A 21,476-nucleotide genomic window follows, 5' to 3' on the forward strand; every position below is an offset into this window, starting at 1 on the left:
TTTGGGATGCTGCCAGACCTACTGTATTTTTCCAGCACTTCCTGTTTTTATTTCTCCTTCAATATCAACACCATCTGATTCTTTGGCCAGAATGTTACAGCCATTCACACCAGCAGGATTTTCCCATCCCGCTGCAGTGAATGGAGTTTTGGTTAAACACCAAATTCGCTATAGTGGGAGCATGGTGTGAACAGCTGGCAAGATTGTGCCCCATGTCTTCTTCATTCCATGGTGCCATAATTGCAAATCCATACATTCTTCCTAATTCTTCCATGCCCTCACGATAATATTCCAAAACTACAATGTTAAAAAACATTAAGTTTCCAGCACTGAAACTTTCATCCCATCACTGCCACACCCCCTCAACACCATCCAACTGCTCCCACATTCTAATGCTACATCACTGGTTCCCATCGAGCTTTTTTCCCAATACTTCCCACTGAGGACTCTACACCTCTCATTAACTGCACAATTTACGATTCCCCCTGTTTCACTCTGATCAGATTCTGTCACCATCTTACCAAAGTGAGGGCATCTGATTGAGGCCATGTTCCTCACCAGTTAGACTTGATAGTAAATGCTGCCAGACCCAGTTTGAAAGTAACTCCAGAGAAATTTATTTTTACAAATACCCTGATCATTGATTATTTAAATATACTACGTAGTGTGTGGTCACACAGCTAAACTATTACGTTCTCAGAGCTCCCCAGATGCACGTTACGGGTTCAAAAACTTCCTCTTAATCAGGAAACTCTGAACACAAGCTAGTGAGGAGTGAAGCAGGAGTGTAATGTTTAGTTCCAATTTTTCTGGCAAAACAGAAGGTGATCTGTTATAGGTTTTGAATTTTATGTTCAGACTCTGGTAGGGAACAGTAAGTTTTCTCTCAGTGATATGTGTGAGGATGCTGCTAGCAAGGGTGATATTAGTTACCCATCCCTTATTGCCCTCAAGAAGATGGTGGTGAATCACCTTCTTGACACTGCAGTCCACCTGGTGCAGGTACATACACAGTGCTGTCAGGAAAAGAGTTCCAGGATTTTGATCCAGTGACTGAAGAAACAGATTATAGGGTGAAACTTGACAGCCTTGCTCAAGTGAGACTGGAAATTCCCAAAGTTAACTGATATTTCCATTCTCCACCCCTTGCCCGCTCTGATTCCATGGCAGGCAAAGCAAGACTGTTCCGGCAATAGATCCAAGTCAGGATGGCATGCAACTTCGAACATCTAATGGATTCGAGTAGAATTTTCTCTTTCTCAAAAATGCAATGCAAAGTAGATCAATCATGTGATTCTGATAACAATTTGAACAATGGAAGTGAATACAATTTAATCTATGTATTTGTTTAATTGGTTAACAGTAACCTATTTAGGGCTATAAATTGTGTACTCCAACTCAAAATGTGCAGAACTACAACTAACTCCTCCGCTACCATTTCAGCATTTCCATCTTGGAAGTTCTTCCCAATGTTTTTTTTTTATTTATTATCCAAAGATGTGTGGGTTTGGTTGATTAGCCATGCTAAATTGCCCCTTAGTGTCAGGGAGATTCACAGGGTTAGGGCCTCTGTGGGATTGTTTTCAGTGCAAGCTCAATAGGCCAAATGGGACTGCACTGTAGGGATTCTATGGTTCTAGTGTCACAAGTAGGGTTTACATTAACACTGCAATGAAGTTACTGTGAAAATTCCATTGCACAACCAGGACTATTTGGCCCCACACAACTTAAAAGTTAACTCTTCCTCCTATTTTAACACTGCATTTGGACATTCTTTTAACCCTACATTTATATATTGATGCTTTCAAACAAATGTATAAAATGCAGGCTTGTGGGGTACATTGGGCAGTATTTTACATCCCTCCATTCCACCACGTGGCGCGTTCTACGGCCTGGCGTGATCTTCCAGTCCCACCACTGTCAACAAGGTCCCTCATGTTTTCCACATCAGCAGATCCTCGCCAGCAGAACTGGTGAGGTGATCCCACTAATGTGTCTTAACACACAAACCACTCAAGTTGCCAGCAACTCCTGAAATCCATTTCTTCTCTTCTAAATCAGTTTTAATCTAATTTGTTACTTTCAAATTCCACAGTCATTAATATTTTCTTGTTTGGTATGGTGGGCTTTATAGTCTATAACTCAATATGCAGACATGTTTACGTGAAATAATATTTCCTATCTTTTCAACAATCTCCTGAACCAAAACTATTTATTGACTGATCTCAATAAAATCAAATAAAAGTAGCTGAGCGTGTCACACTTTTGTACAAAAGAAAGTCTGACTTCGGGAACCAATATGGAAGGCAATGTACCCTGTAAAAAGTATTCTTTAAACAGTCTCAAACAAACAAGGCACACCCAAGATAAACACAAATCAGAGAAGCTAGACAAAAAAAAACTCAGCCATTTACTTTATCAGTTCAGAAGTAAAGTTCAATGCCAGGTGAGTGTACTTTAAAAGAAAAACAAATTCCAAAACCAATCACTGGAAGCTTCAGGGAACACCGAGTGATGCAAATCAGCCAGCAACTGTGTCATCAATAAAGGGAACATTTGAAAGCAGATTTTTAAAAAAAAGAGGAAATGGTGAGCTGGTTTTCCATTAACGAGGCACAGAGAGCAGTAATTTTACTGTTGCTAACATTCAAAACCCAAACAAAGTACATAATTCTTTTGTTAAGTTCTCTCACTGGAGTATGGTTCCCTGGATTCCTAGTGCCACCTTTATTCAAATGGCCATCTCATATTTCAACCCACACAATGAGCGTCAGCAGGTTATTTGACTACTTGGGCAGCAGGGAAGAATGAGAGTGTAAAAAAAGGATGGTAATGCTAAAAATTTGCTTACATACCAGAACAGATCAACTTTAGCCATTTTTATAAATAGTGTACTTTATTCCCAAGCTTGCACCTAACAAGCACACCAAATCCAGTTCCCAGGTGCTTTTGCGGATCTGAGAACTTGCTGCAAGAATGGAGTCAAATTTGGCATGGAAAATACTGGAATTTGTCTGCCATCAGTCTGAGACTTAAATTGAAACAACATCATTACAAAAAGTAGTTCACAAAAAAATTAAGAACCTGTTGAATTCGGTACATTCTAGACTATTGTAGCACTTCCAGTAGGTACATATGCAATAGCTTCAAGTAAACTATTGCTGCTCCTATACATAGCAAGAAATTTCCAATGAAAAAAATGTTCAACTATTTCAAAGCAACATGCAAATCTTTGCACATTTTGAAGCAATGGTCAAGCCTTTTACACAAACATTGAAGCAATTTATGGCCAGTTTGTCATAAGCAGCACTAGTCTGATGAACAGAAAATCATGGCTATTTGCATTCAATTAAAAGTTAGCTGAAATAAATTTGTTTCAACCATCCACATCTGAATGAAAAAACCGTGAAAAAAAGTGCATGCTTTATAGCAAACCAAACTGCAATTTATGAAATTGAAATAACCACATCCTGAGGAGTTTGAGATTTGTGTTTATTCAAATACAATTGAGGTTTCAGCAAACAGAGCAGTACAAATCTGCAACACAGGCAGGGAGGGAAAAGGGACACAGACTGGAGACAACTGGCTGATCATCTAGGACCAAAATGAGTGGACATTTCATCCAGTGCTGTGAATTTCCCCCCCCTCTTTTGGGATGTGGACACTCCATCATTAAAAAGGATACTCAAAACCGAGAGAGGGGCTTTTGGTCTCTCAAGGAATCAAGGGACCTTGAAGATTGAGATTGAGGCATACTACCTCTGATCATAATTGAATGACAGAGCAAGTTTGAGGCACCGTGTGGCCTACTCTTGCTTTTTTGAAGTCTTTTTCTTATGTTCTAACATGGAAGCCAGGTTGAAAAGTTGGGTAGTCAGCAGTTCAATCAGAATGGGGGTCAGGAGTGCAAGAAATGCTTATCATAGGCATCATGTAGTCAATGGAGTTTTGAAGGATGAGGGAGAATCGCATTGAACCTTACAGAATATTAAAGACCTGGATACAGTGGACATGGGGAAGATGTTTCCATTAGTAGGAGAGACTAGGATCTGATGGCACAGCCTCAGAGTAAAGGAACAACCCTTTAGAACTGAGATGAGGAGGAATTTTTTCAGCCAGTGTGTGGTGAATCTATGGAATTCATTGCCACCAAAGGCTTGAGGCCAGGTCATTGAGTGTATTTAAGACAGAGATAGTTATGTTCTTGATTGGTAGAAGAATCACAGTTTATGGGGAAAAAAAGTGGAAAAAGGAGGTTGAGAAACTTATTAACCATGACTGAATGGAGGAGCAAACCCGGTGGGACGAGTAGCCTAACACTGCTCCTATATCTTATGGCCTAAGATAAGCTGAGAACAGTTATGGCAGAAAGTCATAGAGAAACTGCAACTTCAGGACTAGAATAAGGGGAAATCATAGCGCAAATGTGGCTTGGATTAGGGGGAACGGAGAGAAGTGGCAGAAACAGTTAATTGGATGATCTTAACCACAGTATGAAAAAATTCCAAGAACTCCTTGCATTTCTTGTTCAAATTGAAGGTGGAAATGACAATGGGGCAGAATGTAGTGGAGAAATGAAATGGGGTTGCTTTTACATTCCAGGATGATCCTAGATTAGTGAGTGGTTTTAACAAGATGAGTGTAGTGCTTCATATGTTCCAGCCAAACCTGGCAATGAATGGTTAAACCATATTTGTTAGATTTATTCCTACTACCTTCCTGCTGAAATGAAGATTACCACAGGATGCAGATGAATGACAATTTATTACTGCCAGCAACCAAAAAGAAACAAAATCCAGCTAACACAGGACAGGTAATCCCAGTTTTCCTGGCATTAAATAGTTCCAGAAATACAACATTATCAGCCATCGATATAGCACCAGTAGATCAAAGAAGCAGTTACATTATGAATAAAACAGCCCCTGTCCCGAAAGACAGAAACCCATTCATTCCAGTTCATGTCAAAAGTACCTGTTCAACAATGCCCAAAACCCTAATATCAATGTGAATGATTTTCAATGAATTTCTTGGGTATAAAAACTAGAAGGTAAATGACTTCTGCACTTAGAATCCTGTATTGATATAAAGTCTTTCAATAGCCTAAAGCTTACCACCCTAACACCTGAAAACCTTCATGATCATAGTTCACGATATTATTATTTAATAATGATTGCCTTTTACTGTATCCAAGCAAACACAGCTATATCAATAATAACTTAATACATAGCTGTATATAGTAGCAAACAAGTTTCACAGTGAATCATTGTCTATGAAATTCTAACTTGGGCATATTCCAATTCACAAGAAATGTTTTTTGTTGCCCTTCAATCACAATTATGCTGACAATTGCCATTAAGTGATATAAAACAACACTGTATTTATGGTTTCCAATTAATTATCTCCTCCTTTCTGCAAGCACTTGTGTGGATGGAAATATAAAGTTCCAAAAAGGAATCAACCAATCAAGTGCACATGGCAAGATAGAGCAGTGCAATGTGTTGGGCTTTACAAGATCCAGCCAGACCTAGCAACAAATGGCTAAACCAGCGCACTTCAGATCCAAGATGGACGAATCAAAATATTTTCTTAATGACAATAGATAAGAAGTTATGGAGGAGCAAAGGGATTTTGCTCCTCCATAAACGTTCATGCACACCAATTCCTAGAAGCTAGCACAAAGCTATAAAAAGTAATCACAAAGGCGAGAGGTATGTCAGGAGGGGAATGAGGCTGGTGGTGGGAGTAATTTTTCAGTTGCACAGAATCTTTCATCTCCATCTGGAATAACTTTGTTCCGTTTTGGACATAAGACATTAGGAAATATATATTGGTTTGGAAGAGGGATGGTGGTATTGAGATTCTCACCACAATTACATCAGGAATTAAAAGGTTAAATTATGAATCCTACATTGATATACGGTCTCTCAATAGCCTAAAACTTACCACCCCAATACGTGAAAATCTTCATGGTCATAGTTATTTGTATAAATTTAGTAGGAATCCCTTTGAGCTTACAAGGTTGAGCAGCAAGTGAATTATGGTGTTCATGGATCATAGAACCCTACAATGCAAAAAGAGGCCATTTGGCCCATTGAGTCTGCACCGAACACAATCCCACCCAAGCCCTATCCCCATATTCATACATATTACACCCTCTAATCCCTCTAACCTACGCATCTCAGGACACAAGAGGCAATTTCTTAGCATAGCCAATCAACCCAACCCGCGCATCTTTGGACTGTGGGAGGAAACCGGAGTACCCGGAGGAAACCCACACAAACACGAGGAGCGTGTGAAAACTCCACACACAGTGACCCGAGCCAGGAATCGAACCCAGGTCCCTGGAGATGTGAAGCAGCAGTGCTAACCACTGTGCTACCATGCCACCCCATCGGTGCTTAAACAATCAAGGACCTAGATGAGATACATTCACGAGATAGAACCCATAGCAAAGGATACAATCCTGAAATCTGATCAGGAAGCTCTTTTTCATGACAATGGGAGTAAAACATAAAAATCTTCTTTCCCAAAAGGATACTAGGTCAAATAAAATTTACAAGACAGATTCTGTTGAGAAAACACATCAAGGGATATGGAGTAAACAGAAAAATGGAGATACTGATCATGATCAGATTTCTGGCAGAATTGGCTTGAAGGACTGAATTGTTGATTAACTACATCATGTATATCAAAGTTTTATAACCTTATAGTTACTTAAAAATTTAGGCTTTGTTAACGTACATTGCGCCATTCGACACTCCAATCCACACTAGAAAAACCTCGAGCTGAACATTAAGTCAAGAAAGAAAAGGTCACAGGTCCACCTCTCCCATCCTTACCATTGCCACTAAATGCTCGAGTAGTTATATCTTCCCATTAAATGTGCAAGTAACAATATCAGGTTTCATAAACTCACCCAGAGCCAGGACTTCCCAGAGCTGTTATCTTCACTTTCACTGCTACTTTCTCCCAAAGAATCAAAATCCTCTTTATACAAATACATATTTAAAAAAGTATTTTCCCTTCAAAACTTTAGAACTCCTGGTTTATTTGACATGTTTTCCAATAGTCAGTGCTCACAGGGAAACAGTCAACATTCAAGGAATCCAAGTTTACCAAATGCACTATTACAAAGTACATTGATAAATAATTGTTTATTTTCCAGCATGAAAAGTAAATCAAAGCTCATCTACCAATAGAAATCACAAATCTGTCCCAACCTCTCAAAGATAAAGCTACATGGTCAAAGGCTGCTGAGTGTGGACTGATAGCAACAAACAGATCTCCATTAGCAAGAGCACACAGTCAAACATAGGAAATCAACAAGAACTCGTTAATAATTAGATTAAGTCGCATGTCTTTCACAGGAGCTGTAAAATAAATGCCATGAGGAGCCATTGTTGATGCTTCTGATAGTTCTGAAATCACGTTTACTGTTGACGTATTTGTTTTCTCCCTCACAGGTACACGCACTTATCAAACCACCCATGGGCGGGAAGTGCTAAGCTGCTCTCGCAGAAAGCCTCATGGACATAACAGATCAAATTACCTGCTCTGTGCCTTCAGAATGCGATGACAAAATAAGAGCCTTCTATGAAGAATTTTGTAAAGAGAACTGTTAACCAAGATTTGCTTCAATTGGAAAAAAAGTTAAAAAAAAAGGAAAAAGTACTTCAAGACAATCTTAAAAGTTAAACAATCCACCAGTTCTATACTCCACACAGAATAGTCACTATTGGAAAGTATCTGCCAAGAGAGATTAAGACCAAATGTATGGATTCGATAGGTTTAACAAATAGAACGAGCCACCAGTTTGGTTCAGCATTCAACAGTCAGAAATTTTAGGCCACGCTCTGCTGCAGAACTTGGCACCAAGAATACAAGAACTAGGAGTAGGCAAGCAGCTCAAGCTTGCCACGCCGTTTAATATGATCATAGCTGATTTCATCTCAGCCTCAACTCCACTTCTCTACCCATTCACCATAGCCCTTCACACCCTTACTAATTAAAAATCTGTCCACCTCTTTCTTAAAATTCTCGAAGTCCCAACACCCACCACACTTTGGGATAGCAAATTCCACTATTCTAGTGGACACTTTAATGAGGGAATGCGACATTACTGGAGTTGTTGGGCTGGATTTTGCAGTCAGTGGTGTAGCAACAGCACTCGTAGTGACTTCAAAGATGCTGTTCACAAAGATCTAGCAAGCTCTGTTGCTCAGGCTTCCCCTTTCTCAACAACCATTTAAATCTAGGACCACGCGGATAAATGTGTAGTGGTTCATTTGGCAGGACCAACAGGATGCAGGAGTACAATATCAAGGGTAGGAGCCTTAGCCGGGTTGAAAAGCAGAAGGATCTTGGGGTCCGTGTCCATAGGACTCTTAAAATCGGCCTCGCAGGTGGAGGATGTGGTCAAGAAGGCGTATGGTGTACTGGCTTTCACTAATTGAGCGATTGCGTTTAGGAGTCGGGAGGTAATGCTGCAACTTTATAGGACCCTTGTCAGACCCCACTTGGAGTACTGTGCGCAGTTCTGGTCGTCTCACTACAGGAAGGATGTGGAAGCTATTGAGAGGGTGCAGAGGAGATTTACAAGGATGTTGCCTGGATTGGGAGACATGCCTTATGAAGATAGGTTGAGGGAGCTAGGTCTTTTCTCCCTGGACAGACGAAGGTTGACAGGCGACCTGATAGAGGTTTACAAAACGTTGACAGGAATAGATAGGGTGGATTCTCAGAGGCTATTTCCCAGGGCTGAAATGGTCGCTATGAGAGGACACAGGTTTAAAGGTGCTGGGGAGCAAGTAGAGAGGAGATGTTAGGGGAAAGTTTTTCACTCAGAGGGTGGTGAGTGAGTGGAATTGGCTGCCGGTGGTGGTAGTGGCAAACTCACTGGGGTCTTTTAAAAGACTTCTGGATGAGTATATGGGATCTAATGACATTGGAAGTTACAGATAGTTCTATGGCTTGGTAGGTATAGATGTGATCGGTGCAACTTGTGGGCCGAAGGGCCTGTTTGTGCTACAGTGTTCTATGTTCTATATCAAGGGGGACCTTCATGCACCCAACAGCAGCAACGTCAACAAGCAAGGAAGTGGCCATACATAGCTGACTGAGAATACTTAACTATACGGACATACAAATTAGGAGTAGGCCACAACCACTCAAACCTGTTCCATAAGGTCAGCGCTGATCTATTTGTAACTTCAACCCCACATTACTGCCTAAGCAGCAGCCATTTATTTTAAAATTGATATTCTCAAGTTTGCAAAATATAAACAATGACTGGATTAAAGATAAACTTTAAAATTTCAAATCTTCAAGGTAATTTACACTTACAAGTATAAAACTAACTTTTCAGAGCCAGTGAAGTTTGAAGTAACTTTATACCTAGTCAGCTTAAAAACTCAGTTGCAACCCATTCAACAAAATCAGTAAGGTTCTCAGGTTTTTTTCCAGCAAAACAGCATAAAGAGGAAACTTTCCCCAGTTTGCTGATTGCTTACAAATTGTAAGCTGGGCTCCTCAACAGCACACTTGCTAGGGTGCAGAAACTTTGGTGTTTCATGTTATGCTGCACGTCTGCAGACTACCAAAGATGCCTTTGGTTTCAGTGAAGTAATATTGATAGTGAAACTTTCAGTGCAAAACCCAGGCCATTGTTTAATATTCATCCAAAAAAATCCAGTCACCTGCTAAAATGAATGCAAAGATCCAAGACATTTTTAAAAAGGAGCTCCCCCCAGTTTATTGGGCTGTGATGCTAATACATTCATCTCATTTTCTGCACAAAAATGAAATGTGTTCCCTGCAAAACAGTGACTTTTCCTAATGGACTGGTTATAAGTTATCCCAAAATAGATAGTGTGAAAGGTAAGTTAATTTATCATATTCAAATAAGAACATAAGAAATAGGAGCACAAGTAGGCCATCTAGCCCTTCGAGCCTGCCCCGCCATTCAATAAGATCATGGCTGATCTGACGTGGCTCAGTTCCACGTTCCCGCCCTCTCCCCATAACCCTTAATCCCCTCGCTTATCAAAAACACATCAACCCGCGTCTTAAAAATATTTAGCAAGGCAGCCTCCACCACTTCAACGGGCAGAGAATTCCAGAGATTCACCACCCTTTGAGTGAAGAAGTTCCTCCTCAACTCCGTTCTAAACCGTCCCCCCCTTTATCTTGAGGCTGTGCCCCCTAGTCCTACTGTCCATTCTGAGCCGGAAGAGTCTCTCCACCTCTATCCTATCCATCCCATTCATCATCTTATACGTCTCAATGAGATCTCCCCTCATTCTTCTAAACTCTAACGAGTACAAGCCTAGTTTATTCAGCCTCTCCTCATAGCTCAACCCCCTCAACTCCGGCATCAGCCTAGTAAACCTCCTCTGCACTCCAAGGCCAAAATATCCTTGCGTAAGTACGGCGACCAAAACTGCACACAGTACTCCAGCTGCGGCCTCACCAATGCCCTATACAGCCACAGCAAGACCTCCCTACTTTTATATTCAATCCCCCTTGCTATGAAGGCCAGCATCCCATTAGCCTTCCTGACCACCTGCTGCACCTGCAGGCTGAGTTTTTGCGACTCATGCACAAGGACCCCGAGGTCCCTCTGCACCGTCGCCTGCTGCAGTTTTTCGCCACGTAAGTAATAGTCCTTCCTACCATTCTTCCTACCAAAGTGGACCACCTCGCACTTGCCAACATTGAATTCCATTTGCCAATCAACACCATTTCAATAAAATTATTCAAAAACAACACTGAAGTTGTGCACTCTGACTTTTTTGTCCTAACTGTCATTCTGCATTTTTAATTTGATTGTACAAGTCTAGGTCAGAAATGGCTTGGGGAAATTACATCAAAAAGAAACCATTGCTTATTCACGTGGATCTTTTTCTAAAGGGCTTCTGTAAGATTTAACCTCTACTCATACCTTGCTCCACTTTGTACCTGGGTGCAGATATCTTCACTTTAGAATTTCTGCAATTCTAACTGAACATTTCAATGTTTTTAAGCTGGTAGTTTCAAGAATACATGCAACTCATTTCTATTCCTTTATGGTCCACAGTTCACTCATGTATCCAAACTTAGGAAAGCATGGATCACAACAGATGGCAATAATGTTCCTTTTGTTTAGCAAAAAGTGGAGGGAAAAAATTGGCCCTGGATTTTAATCAATTATTTCCTCACATCTAACCAGCAACATGGAAAACACCTGACGTTGTTCGCAGAAAACAGCACAAATCCTACTTGTATAATTACTGCTCAGTCAGTAAAGTGATGGAAAAGAGGTCATCAAGCAGCAATTGCTTAGCAATATCCTAGTCACTGACACTTAGTTTGGGTTCTGCCAGGGTTATTTAGTTCCTGACCTTATTACAGCCTTGTTTCAAACATGGACAAAACAGCTGAACTCCAGAGGCAAGGTGAGAATAACTTCTCTTGACATCAAAGCTGCATTTGGCTGAGTGTGACATCAAGGGGCCCAAGCAAAACTGGAGTCAATCGGAATCGGGGAGGGAAAAGAGAGAGAGAGAGAGAGAGAGAGAGAGAGAGAGAGAGTCAGCTTGTTCGAGTCATATCTGGCACAGAGACAGATGACTGTGGTTGGATGTGACCATCTTTGTTCCAGGACATCACTGCAGGAATTCATCTGGGTAATGTCTTAGATTCACCCATCGTTAGCTGTTTCAAAGACCTTCCCTCCATCATAAGGTCAGAAATGGGGTTGTTTGCTCAATGTTCAGTACCATCCACAACTCAGATACTGAAGCAGTCCATGTCCAAATGTAGCATGACCTGAATAAATGCAGACTTGGCTGACAAGTGGCAAGTAACATTTGTGCCCCACACGTGCCAGGCAATGACTAGCACTGACAAGAGAGAACCTACCAACCCTTGACATTCAATGGCATAACCACCACTGAACTCCCCAATAACTACATCGGGGGAGTCACCACTGATCAGAAACTGAAGTGGACTAGCCATATGAATACTGTGGTTACAACAGCAGGTTAGAGGTTAAGAATCCAGAGGCAAATAACTTGTCTCCTGACTCCCCAAAACCCATGCACCATCAAAGCACAAATCATGAGTGTGATGGAATACTCTCCTCTTGCCAGGATGTGTGCAGCTCCAACAACACTTAGCTCAACACAATCCAGGACAAAGCAGCCACTTGATTGGAAACTCATCCACAAACAGGTAGAAAATCCTGGAAAATCACCCTTAACAGCACAATGGATGCACTTGCATCACATGGACTGCAATGGTTCAAGGCAGCAGCTCAGCAACACTGAGCAATAAATGCTGGCCCAGCCAGAGAAATGGCATAATGGTACAGTGGTTAGCACTGTTGCCTCACAGCGCCAGGGACCCAGATTCGATTCCCAGCTTGGGTCACTGTGTAAACTGCAGACATTCTTCCTATGTCTGTGTGGGTTTTCTCCAGGTGTTCTGGTTTCCTCCCACAGTCCAAAGATGTGTGGGTTAGATGGTCTGCCATACTAAAATGCAGTGAAAAGTCTGACAACACCAGGTTTTAGTCCAACCTATTTATTTGATAATATACTCACAAGCTTTCGGGTTAGTCCCTTCGTCAGGTGAATGGAGAGTTCTGGCCTCAGACAGAGCATATAAAGCACAGACAGTTTAGAGATTACTGATTAGAATGCGAATCCTTACACCTAACCTGCTGTTCAAGACCTGAAGTGGCTGATAATGTGAGTGGAAGGAGCACTGATCACAGTTTAAAGAGATGTGTATTGTCTCCAGACAATGTCTGAGGCCAGAACTCTCCATTCACCTGACGAAGGGACTAACCCGAAAGCTTGTGAGTATATTATCAAATAAATAGGTTGGACTAAAACCTGGTGTTGTCAGACTTTTCACTGTGTTTACGCCAGTCCAACGCCGGCATACCCACATCATACTAAAATGCCCCTTAAGTGTCAGGGGGAATAGATAGGGTAAATACATGGGGTTATGGGGATACAGCCTGGACAGGATTGTGGTCTGTGCAGACTTGATGGGCCAATTGGCCTCCTTTGGCACAGTAGGATTACTATGTAATCTAAATTCAGAGAATAAACAAACAAAATGTTCATTTACAATTTTTCTGCCTGCTTCCCACAGCCATCATTAATTCAAGGCCTGTATCAAAAAAAATTAAGTCAAAAGCCCTGACAAATCCTGAACATTATAGTGAGGCTCCTGGAGTTTGGTGGTTTTGTATGGGGTGAATGTTTTCAGCAGAACTGAGTGTTTCCTGAGCTTGAATCAATCAGCCCAAAGCAGGTTGAACATATTCACCTGAATCCCTCAACAGAGTCAAGGCCTACTGGCCTATAGTGCAGCCATCACTGCAAAGGAAAGAGGAGAAAAATTGACAATTTGAGACAAGAGAGACAGCAACCAGACAGGCTCAACAGAAGGCAAATACCCTAATTTAATGAGCAACGAGTCAGAATAAAGCATACATACATTTAGTCTTTTTGCATAAACACTGTATTCTCACAATTCTTCAGATTGCAATGCTGCAAGGGTTAAATTTAGCAAGCTACAGCAAGTCAAAATGTGCTTGTTAATTTTATCATTGTTAAGAACAGTGTATACGCTGACAAAAATGCCTGATCTGTTAAGTGATAGGAATATTATGATGTGCATTCTGCATGATTAGAATGTAGCCCACTGGAGACAAATTGCACCATGGATAGATACGGGGCTTTGTAGTACAGGACTGGAGTGTTGATGAAAGGCCTTTATAGCTTTGCATCTTGCTACACATCAGAACAGATGCAAGGATGTCAATTCTCAAAGGGAATAACAAATTAAACTATGAGAAGAAGGTGCCGATTGGCTGGCTGGCAGCTGGGCTATGATTGGTGGTGGTGTTGCAATGGAGAATGCACCAGCGAAGAACAAACAGCAAACTTTACTTTAAATTCAAACCAGGCACTGCCATGGCTTTTAATTAGTTTGAAAGGTTGCAATGCATGGACAAGTTCTTTTGCAGGATAAATTGTCACTCCATTTGAGATTTGATATTCTTTCTTCTGTCCAGGTGAGTGCAAGGCAAAAAACTTCTACAGCACAATTTTTTCAGCAATTCAGCAGCATTTTTAAAATGTCGTTTTTCCAAGAAACAGAAATTCTGACAAATACCAAAACAGAGCTAGGTAAGACACAATAAGTTTAGGTCTCAATGCCAAAGCTCTCTGTAGAACACAAATTCTACTAAAAACATTACACTTTAAAATGGTCATGAGAACCTTCAGCACAAACTTGGCAATCTTCAACTTAAGCATATTCATTTGTTCCCAATATATGCCTTTAATACTGTACAGTAACTATGGGTGACAAACAATTTGCAGACTGGGCATATGATATGAAACAGAGATAAAGCCAAACTGCAAGACACAGAACTTGCAATCTTAGATTCAATGCCACAAATCAGTTGTTAGACTCGTCAGGAATTCAAATTTTCAAAAGGAGCCAAAACAAACACTTCCAGATCAATGGTAATTATTTATTTCTTTATAAAGTTTTTTTTTAATCCTGCAAACATATCCTACCCCAGCTTACTCAGGTACTTGAGACAAACCTATGGTCAATCCTATCAATAGCTCCTTTTGAAACAATATCAAGAGAAAACAAAACTCAGGAAATGACGAGGTAGTTACAATATTACAACACGTTTCCACATGCAATGACATTCTGTCTTTATCACAAGAAGTTTAATTTTTTGTAATCTCAACAAATTGGAGTAATGGGATACCAGACACCTGCAGAATAGTCTGAAGTTATAGATTCAGGCAGAATGGCAGTGAAAATCTAAATTAACTTTCACTTATTTCTATGCAAAGCAACTACATACTGGCTACTCTTGTGGATCCCGGCAAGGTAGTTGCAGCCTCCTCTTTAGTATCAATAATTATCCATCTGCAAATCATCCAACAGAAATTACGCACGTGGTCAGAGCCCAAAGCAGATGGGATCTTTTGTTCGTTCAGGCCAGTGCTGGAAAGGCAGTAATTTGGGTGGAATTTCTTTTAATTCCCTTACAATGAACAATGTTGATTCCCCAAACTCTGCTTGTCTTTCAGCAACACTGGCGTTTCGTAGACGAGATTCTGAAAATTGATTGAAACAATACAGAGTTCATTTATGGCGACTATCCCAAATTTAAAACCACTATAAAAATATTTAATGCTAAAAAATCAAAAAATCATTTGGGCAATGAATGAACATAAATACAAATAATTTGGAAATTGAACAATAGCCCGTAATGCTAAGTTTATTTTCTCATTTTGATTTCCTTAATTGCACTTGTGTTATTTGCCAAAATAGCACAATGTCATTGACTACTGATGATCAGTCTAAATTGAACTAAAATCAATAATTAACAGCTTGTGCAGACATAAAATGACAAATTCCGAAGCTCATCAGTCATGGTACTTCTCCTGAAAAGGTTTTGCCTAGTTTATGGTAAGCTGAAGAGCAGTATTTTACACTAGAAAACCTTGAAAACTTCAGTGCCCGACTTAAAGTAACTCAAGGTCAGTAACTTACACTGCAGTAAAAAAATGTCCCTGCTTGTAACTAATCACTGATGAGGATTAGCTGATCTTTTATGCAGCCATGTAGTGTGGTGTAGACCTCTAAGCAGCAATGGATAATATTCAATGCTGTGTTGTTTGGTAACTTGACTCCATATTTCCCCAGGTAAATACTATGCCAACTATGTCTATACTGTTAAGTGCAATATTAAAATGATGTACTTCAAAATGCAAATACCGTGCATCAAGCCTTAAAAGAAATACATTCAGCATTCAACTGGAAGATCCACTGATGCTAGCACACAAATCAGAAATGACAAGAGACTTGCTATTGCCAGTATTTTAGACATGTGTGTGCTGTATGCTCCATTTTAAAATGGAATTCTCCAATTAAGTATCTGCACTAAAGAGACAGCAACTTCTGATGCATTAAATTCTGATTTTACAGAATTAAAAGTTAATATAGTAGTGTTTATAAACAAAATAAGATGTCCTAAAGTGCTTCGCAACCAACAAGTGCTCCTGTAGTTTATTACATGAAAATGCAATAAGATAACGCAGTCTTGAATAATAAAATATTTCTCCACTCCAGAAATAAAATGAGCTGTGGAATTGTAAATTATACACCTTTGAAAGTTGTTGAACTTCTGCAGAGTTGGACAGAAATGTCAAATTGGGTCCAATTTCCAAAGGAAGAAATTATTTTCTTTGAAATGCTTCAAGAGCAGCGGCAGAATTTAACATAGGCAAATTGTAATGTCAAGCTTGAATACTTTTTTTTAAACTCCGTTAGTAATGAAGATATAAATAGACTTGTTAAAATCCAATTAAATCTCAACTTCATTGGAGAACTAGTCAGCACTTGGGTACATAGAGTGGAATTTCCAAGTTGTCAAGTATCAAAGGAATCCCAAATGACCATCCTTTATATGAGGAGCCTCCAACAGCAAGATTCAAAGCATTAATGAGTGGCAAAAATCTCAGTCATGCCAAACTCAATTCCATCTTCAAGCCTCAATGATTACACACAATACACAATGATTTTCCAGCAAGAGTCACTAGACAGCAATTGGGATTCTGAACATTAGCAGATTCTTCCAACTGCAATAAGACTGGCAAGGTCAGCAACACCACAATGCACATGTTCAATACAAGGCTATGAGGTGACATAAATGTCAAAGCAAAAAGATTTACAGGCAGATGCATAATTATTAAATATTTACTGTGATCTGTGTCTGAAACAAACCCAATAAAATATCTTAATGGGTCCCTGTCAAATTCTGGTAACCTGCCTAGAGTCCTTTCTCTGTTTGCCAGTTTAATTAATTTTAGCAGGCTAAACAGCAAAGATAAATCTGATCCTGTTTTCATTCAGCATAACAGTAGCAGCAATACATTTGACAATTTAATACTAGCAAAAGTAGTGAACATTACACAACTCGTGCTTAATTTCTCAAATTGAACTGTGCACTCTTAGGTCATCTCAAACAGAGTCTTGTGCAAAGGAAAAATTCAGTCAGGATTCAAGATCTTGATTACAAGCCAGTGATCCCTGCTGTAAGGGTGTTTGCGTGGAAAGGATTAAAATAACCAGCACTACAACAAGGTTGGTGGTCTCATTATGCTGGAAATAGGCAACCTTTCGTTCCTCCTCTAATCCGCTGTGAAAATTAGGCAAGACCTAGGCTTGGTGCAATGAACATGGCTCTTTTTCATGCAAGTTTGGAAAACTTTACTGTCTAATCATGCCGTCTTGAAAGAGTTAGATTTGCTAGTGTCATTCTTGTTCCTGAACTGACCACCACAATCTAGAGACTTAATTACTGGCTTGGAAAAAAATAATGGAAATGTTCAATGTACTTAATCTAGCAGCACCTAAGTGTACTGAAGACTTTCAACAATTTCAGCTAGAGATGAACTACTACCCAGTCTCAAAGCCAGCATACAATTTTCCAAATTTCTCTTCAACTCTTGCAAAGCTGAAACTTACTTTTTGCCTGCAAGACATTATTTGAGTATATGTATAAGGAACCACACATTCCATTCCATAAGACCATAAGAAATGGGAACAGGATAGGCTATTCAGTCCCTTGAGCCTCCTTCCTACATTCAATAGGATCATGGCTGATCTGACATTCCCACATACTTCCGAAACGAAGGGAAAAAAAATTAAATTTGTGTTTAAAGACCATGTGGACAACGTTCACAACTGTTCTTAAGAAAATATGCAAAAACTAATTTTCTGCTATTTCTCTAAAATCACATATGTAATAAAAAGTGCCTTAATTCACAATGTTGCTGGAACAAACTGACTGCAGTTCATCCATTGCTCTACTACATGTTTTCTATCCTGTGCTTTACTTTGTTTCATTTAAAAATATACTTGCAATGCACTACTTCAAGAATTTAAATCCTTAGACCCAGCAAAGTACAAATAAGAGATGGACAACCTGTAGCCACTTGCAATTTGCTAATGTCACACCCAATCTGAAATATGTTAGAGAAGTTTAATATCAGAAGTCCTTTAATTTTTTAAAAATGCTTCAACTTGGCACCTATTTTGAAATTTGTTATTTTAAACTGAATATTGGTGACATAAATGAGGTGGAGGAGTTACTAATGTCCACTATCATGGTGGAAATGGGGAAGGGTTGGGGAATAAAAACAAACACTGGAAGTTAAACTGCAGATTCAAACTCAGATCCCTTTAGCACTTTAAGTCAGTCACTTTTTCAGGATGGCAAAACTGAATTGAAGCACAAATAATCAGACAGAAGAGGGAATATTTTAAAAAGCTTGGGAGTTTAAATCTTCAGGAATTTACTGCATGCAGAATTAAGACTCAATAATTTAAACTGTTCCCTTTCTGAGGTGGAAAGATTGTTTGGCCTTCATTAACAATGGCCATATCTTCAAAAGAGTGCTAATGATGTTATTAAGCTCCAACTTTCTACTGCAAATTACATTTAATGGTCAATTAATGTGCAAATCCAACAAGCTCTTAAAAATAGCCTGATGGCTAAGGGCAAGATTCTGCTTCTACAAAGCAAACACTGGGAGATATGTAAACAGACATCCTAAAGGGTCTGCCTTCAGGGGAGACCATAAACAGGTACTGCTGCTCTCCTGAAAATTCTAAGTATCAGCCATGCAAGGACTCTACAGATGCTCATTTACATTCACACAATCTAAGAGCTTTACTTTTGGGGAACACACACTAGCTCAGGTTTCTATTTAGACAGAATACCACAACTTTGCCCACAATCCATAGGAAATGAGATTGGTGGATGAACTAAAAATAGATTTCCTAGCAATCCAACACACTTTGCAATGATGCAAAGCAGAAATCATCAATACCGACTATCTAGCAATCAAACTGCAAAACTTAATCTGAAATGCTATGAGAAAAATTCCCGGTTGGAAAAATATTTCAAGTATGACTGGAATCAATGCAAAATAAAGTACAAGATTCAAGAATATTAGAGTTCTTTAAGATTCTTTTTTTGCACAGGGGCATAGGGCCACTAACCCTAATTGAGATGCAAAACCAGAAAGAATAAACTCCACATCAAGCTGATCAGGTATCAACACCTGCAGAACATCAGCAACCCAATCAATGCCTGACGTCAGAACTGCTCCACTTTTGTACAAACTGCTCATGTCACAGTAATGTGTTGTAACAGGTGACTTAAGTAGTAGCACATTTGAAATACTATTCATAATTGCAAACATTTCAACTTCACGTGGAATTAAAACAAGTTTATGATATGGAAAACAGCAAGCAAACTTAGACCAGCAGAACACAACCCATGCAATATTTCACACTCGAATTTCCATTAAATCCAAACAACTACGTTGGGAGTTCTTCATTCATAAAACACTTGGGTCAGTTTGCTTCAATCCTTAGAATAATTATACTTATTTACTAATTCCTAGGGCAGATACTGGCTGATGTAAGTTTTGCAAGTAATTCCTCTACTACATTTTCCTCCTCCAATCATCTTGGTTTACCTCTCTCGAGGACAGCAGGGCATACTTGAGTATCATTCCATCGTTAACAGCAAGCCACTGTTGCCGCAAGCAGATGGCAATTCCTTAGGTGGACAGCACCTACTGTTCCAATTGAGTTCACTAGACTGTCCTGCCTGGCATCTGTAAACAAGTACTTCCATCTGGGACTGCTGAATAGCAAACTGATGCTTGGAATCCTGCTACTTTCACCCCACAGCCGGTCTAGCCACACACACGATCAACTCTAGTGGCCCGTTGTGACTCTAGCCGATCACCAACACAATAGGGGCAAACGGTTCTTTCTTAATGACGAGCAGGAAAAAGTCAGGCACAAGAATTTTGTGTATGGACACACAGGAATGCTATAACTGGACGAACAACTGATAGTCAGGAAATCAAGTCAATATGTTTCTCTGCTTATCTGTACAGCCCTAAATATTCTATTTGTGGTCATTTAACTATTTGGTACAACCAAAAAAAAATCAATGTAACTCATGATCGCGGTGGACCAAAACGATCAAGACACGTGTCATCTGTAATAGTGCCATATCCCATTAACACAACTATCAAAATACGCTGCGGGTCAAACGACCCAATTAAGGTATAAAAGGCGATTTTGAAAAGCAGAAATTACAACTTCACTATAATATATACATCACTGCGTTTTCCGAAAAGCGAACCACGCACTGTGAATAGGTGCCATCTTAACAACGCAGAAGAAAGTAATAAACAGTGTGTGAGTGAGTGTACATTGACTGGGTAGCCCTGTTACACAGCAGACACTTATGTGTGTGTGCATCCTGGAGACTGACTCTGGATGGGTGAGGTGGCAACCGCCAACAGCCCATGGAAGGGGAAAGAAAGACAGCTAACTCACACAGCCCACACACCTTCTTTAAAGGGAAAACAGGGCGAAAACGTTGAGAAGTGAAGTGAATGAAAAACAGAATCAAGCATAAGTACACAAGATTTAACATTTTTCAAAAGTGGTGGTGGGGGGGCGGGGGGTGGTGAGAACTGGCGTTGCCAGGGTCGTGAGGAGTGGTGATGGGAACCGTTAGCCCGGGCACTGAGGGTGGATTAGGAAGACCGTAGGGTGCCTCTTACCTTGGCTATGTGTGAGGCAGAAGACAGAGTGCTGAAACTTGTCCGCTCAGCGCTGTCAGCGAGCCGCAGCCACTCCGACACAAGCGAAAGTGATACATTGGCTTTGGAACCTTCTGTTTCCTGTTCGCCTTCCCAGGCCCACGTGACCCGCTCTGCTCGCGCACTGACTCCGTGCGCGTGCCCGGTCGGCTAAGCCAGCACGCGCGGCAAATGGGTGGGGGGAGTGGGTGGAAAGTTGTCCCAGCTTTCTAACCTAGCAGAAACATTACTCTCGACTTTCGCACAGCTTCAGCCTGGGGCTGGGCAATGATTATTTAATAATGTGTGTGCAATAGTAGTCCTGTTTTTCCTATCCCCCTGCCAAGGACTATCATCTTTCCCTAGATGCAAGTAAAACTAAGGAGATAGTCATCCACTTCAGAAAAAGCGTAGTGGAGGACATGCCCTTTTGTCTGCATCAATGGGGATGATGTGGAAATGGTCGGATAGTTTCAAGTTTCTAGGTGCCCAGATCACCAACAACCTGCCCTGGTCCCTCCATGCTGATGCTATAGTTAAGAAAGCCCACCAATGCTTTTACTTTCTTTTAAAGAAGTTTAGCAGGTTTGCTACAGTTCTCACCAGTTTTTACAGATACACCATAGAAAGCATCCTTTCCGGATGTATCTCAGCCTGGTATGGTCCCTGCTCTGACCAAGTTCACAAGAACAAGCAACTATAAAAGATTGAGAACATAGTCCAGTCCATCACTCAAACCAGCCTCCCATCCATTGACTCTGTCTACGCTTCCTGCTG

At 40.3% G+C, this 21,476-nt stretch overlaps 1 protein-coding gene across 2 annotated transcripts in view; it reads right to left on the reverse strand.

Moving 5' to 3' along the window:
- The window catches only part of lpin2 (lipin 2), a 90,410-nt gene extending 69,615 nt beyond the window's left edge, over positions 1-20,795 (reverse strand). Inside the window, exon 1 of one of the 2 annotated variants that reach the window (XM_080194309.1) lies at positions 20,682-20,795. The gene's annotated coding sequence lies outside the window, so the exon portion shown is untranslated. Of the gene's footprint in view, positions 1-14,881; positions 15,105-20,681 lie in introns of those variants that run through there. The other variant, XM_080194308.1, reaches the window with a different exon arrangement.
- Between the last annotated feature and the right edge of the window lie 681 nt (positions 20,796-21,476).

This window comes from Carcharhinus amblyrhynchos, chromosome 8 (genome assembly GCF_965287045.1).
Source record: "Carcharhinus amblyrhynchos chromosome 8, sCarAmb.v2.hapA, whole genome shotgun sequence".
In the NCBI taxonomy this organism is placed as follows: domain Eukaryota; kingdom Metazoa; phylum Chordata; class Chondrichthyes; order Carcharhiniformes; family Carcharhinidae; genus Carcharhinus; species Carcharhinus amblyrhynchos.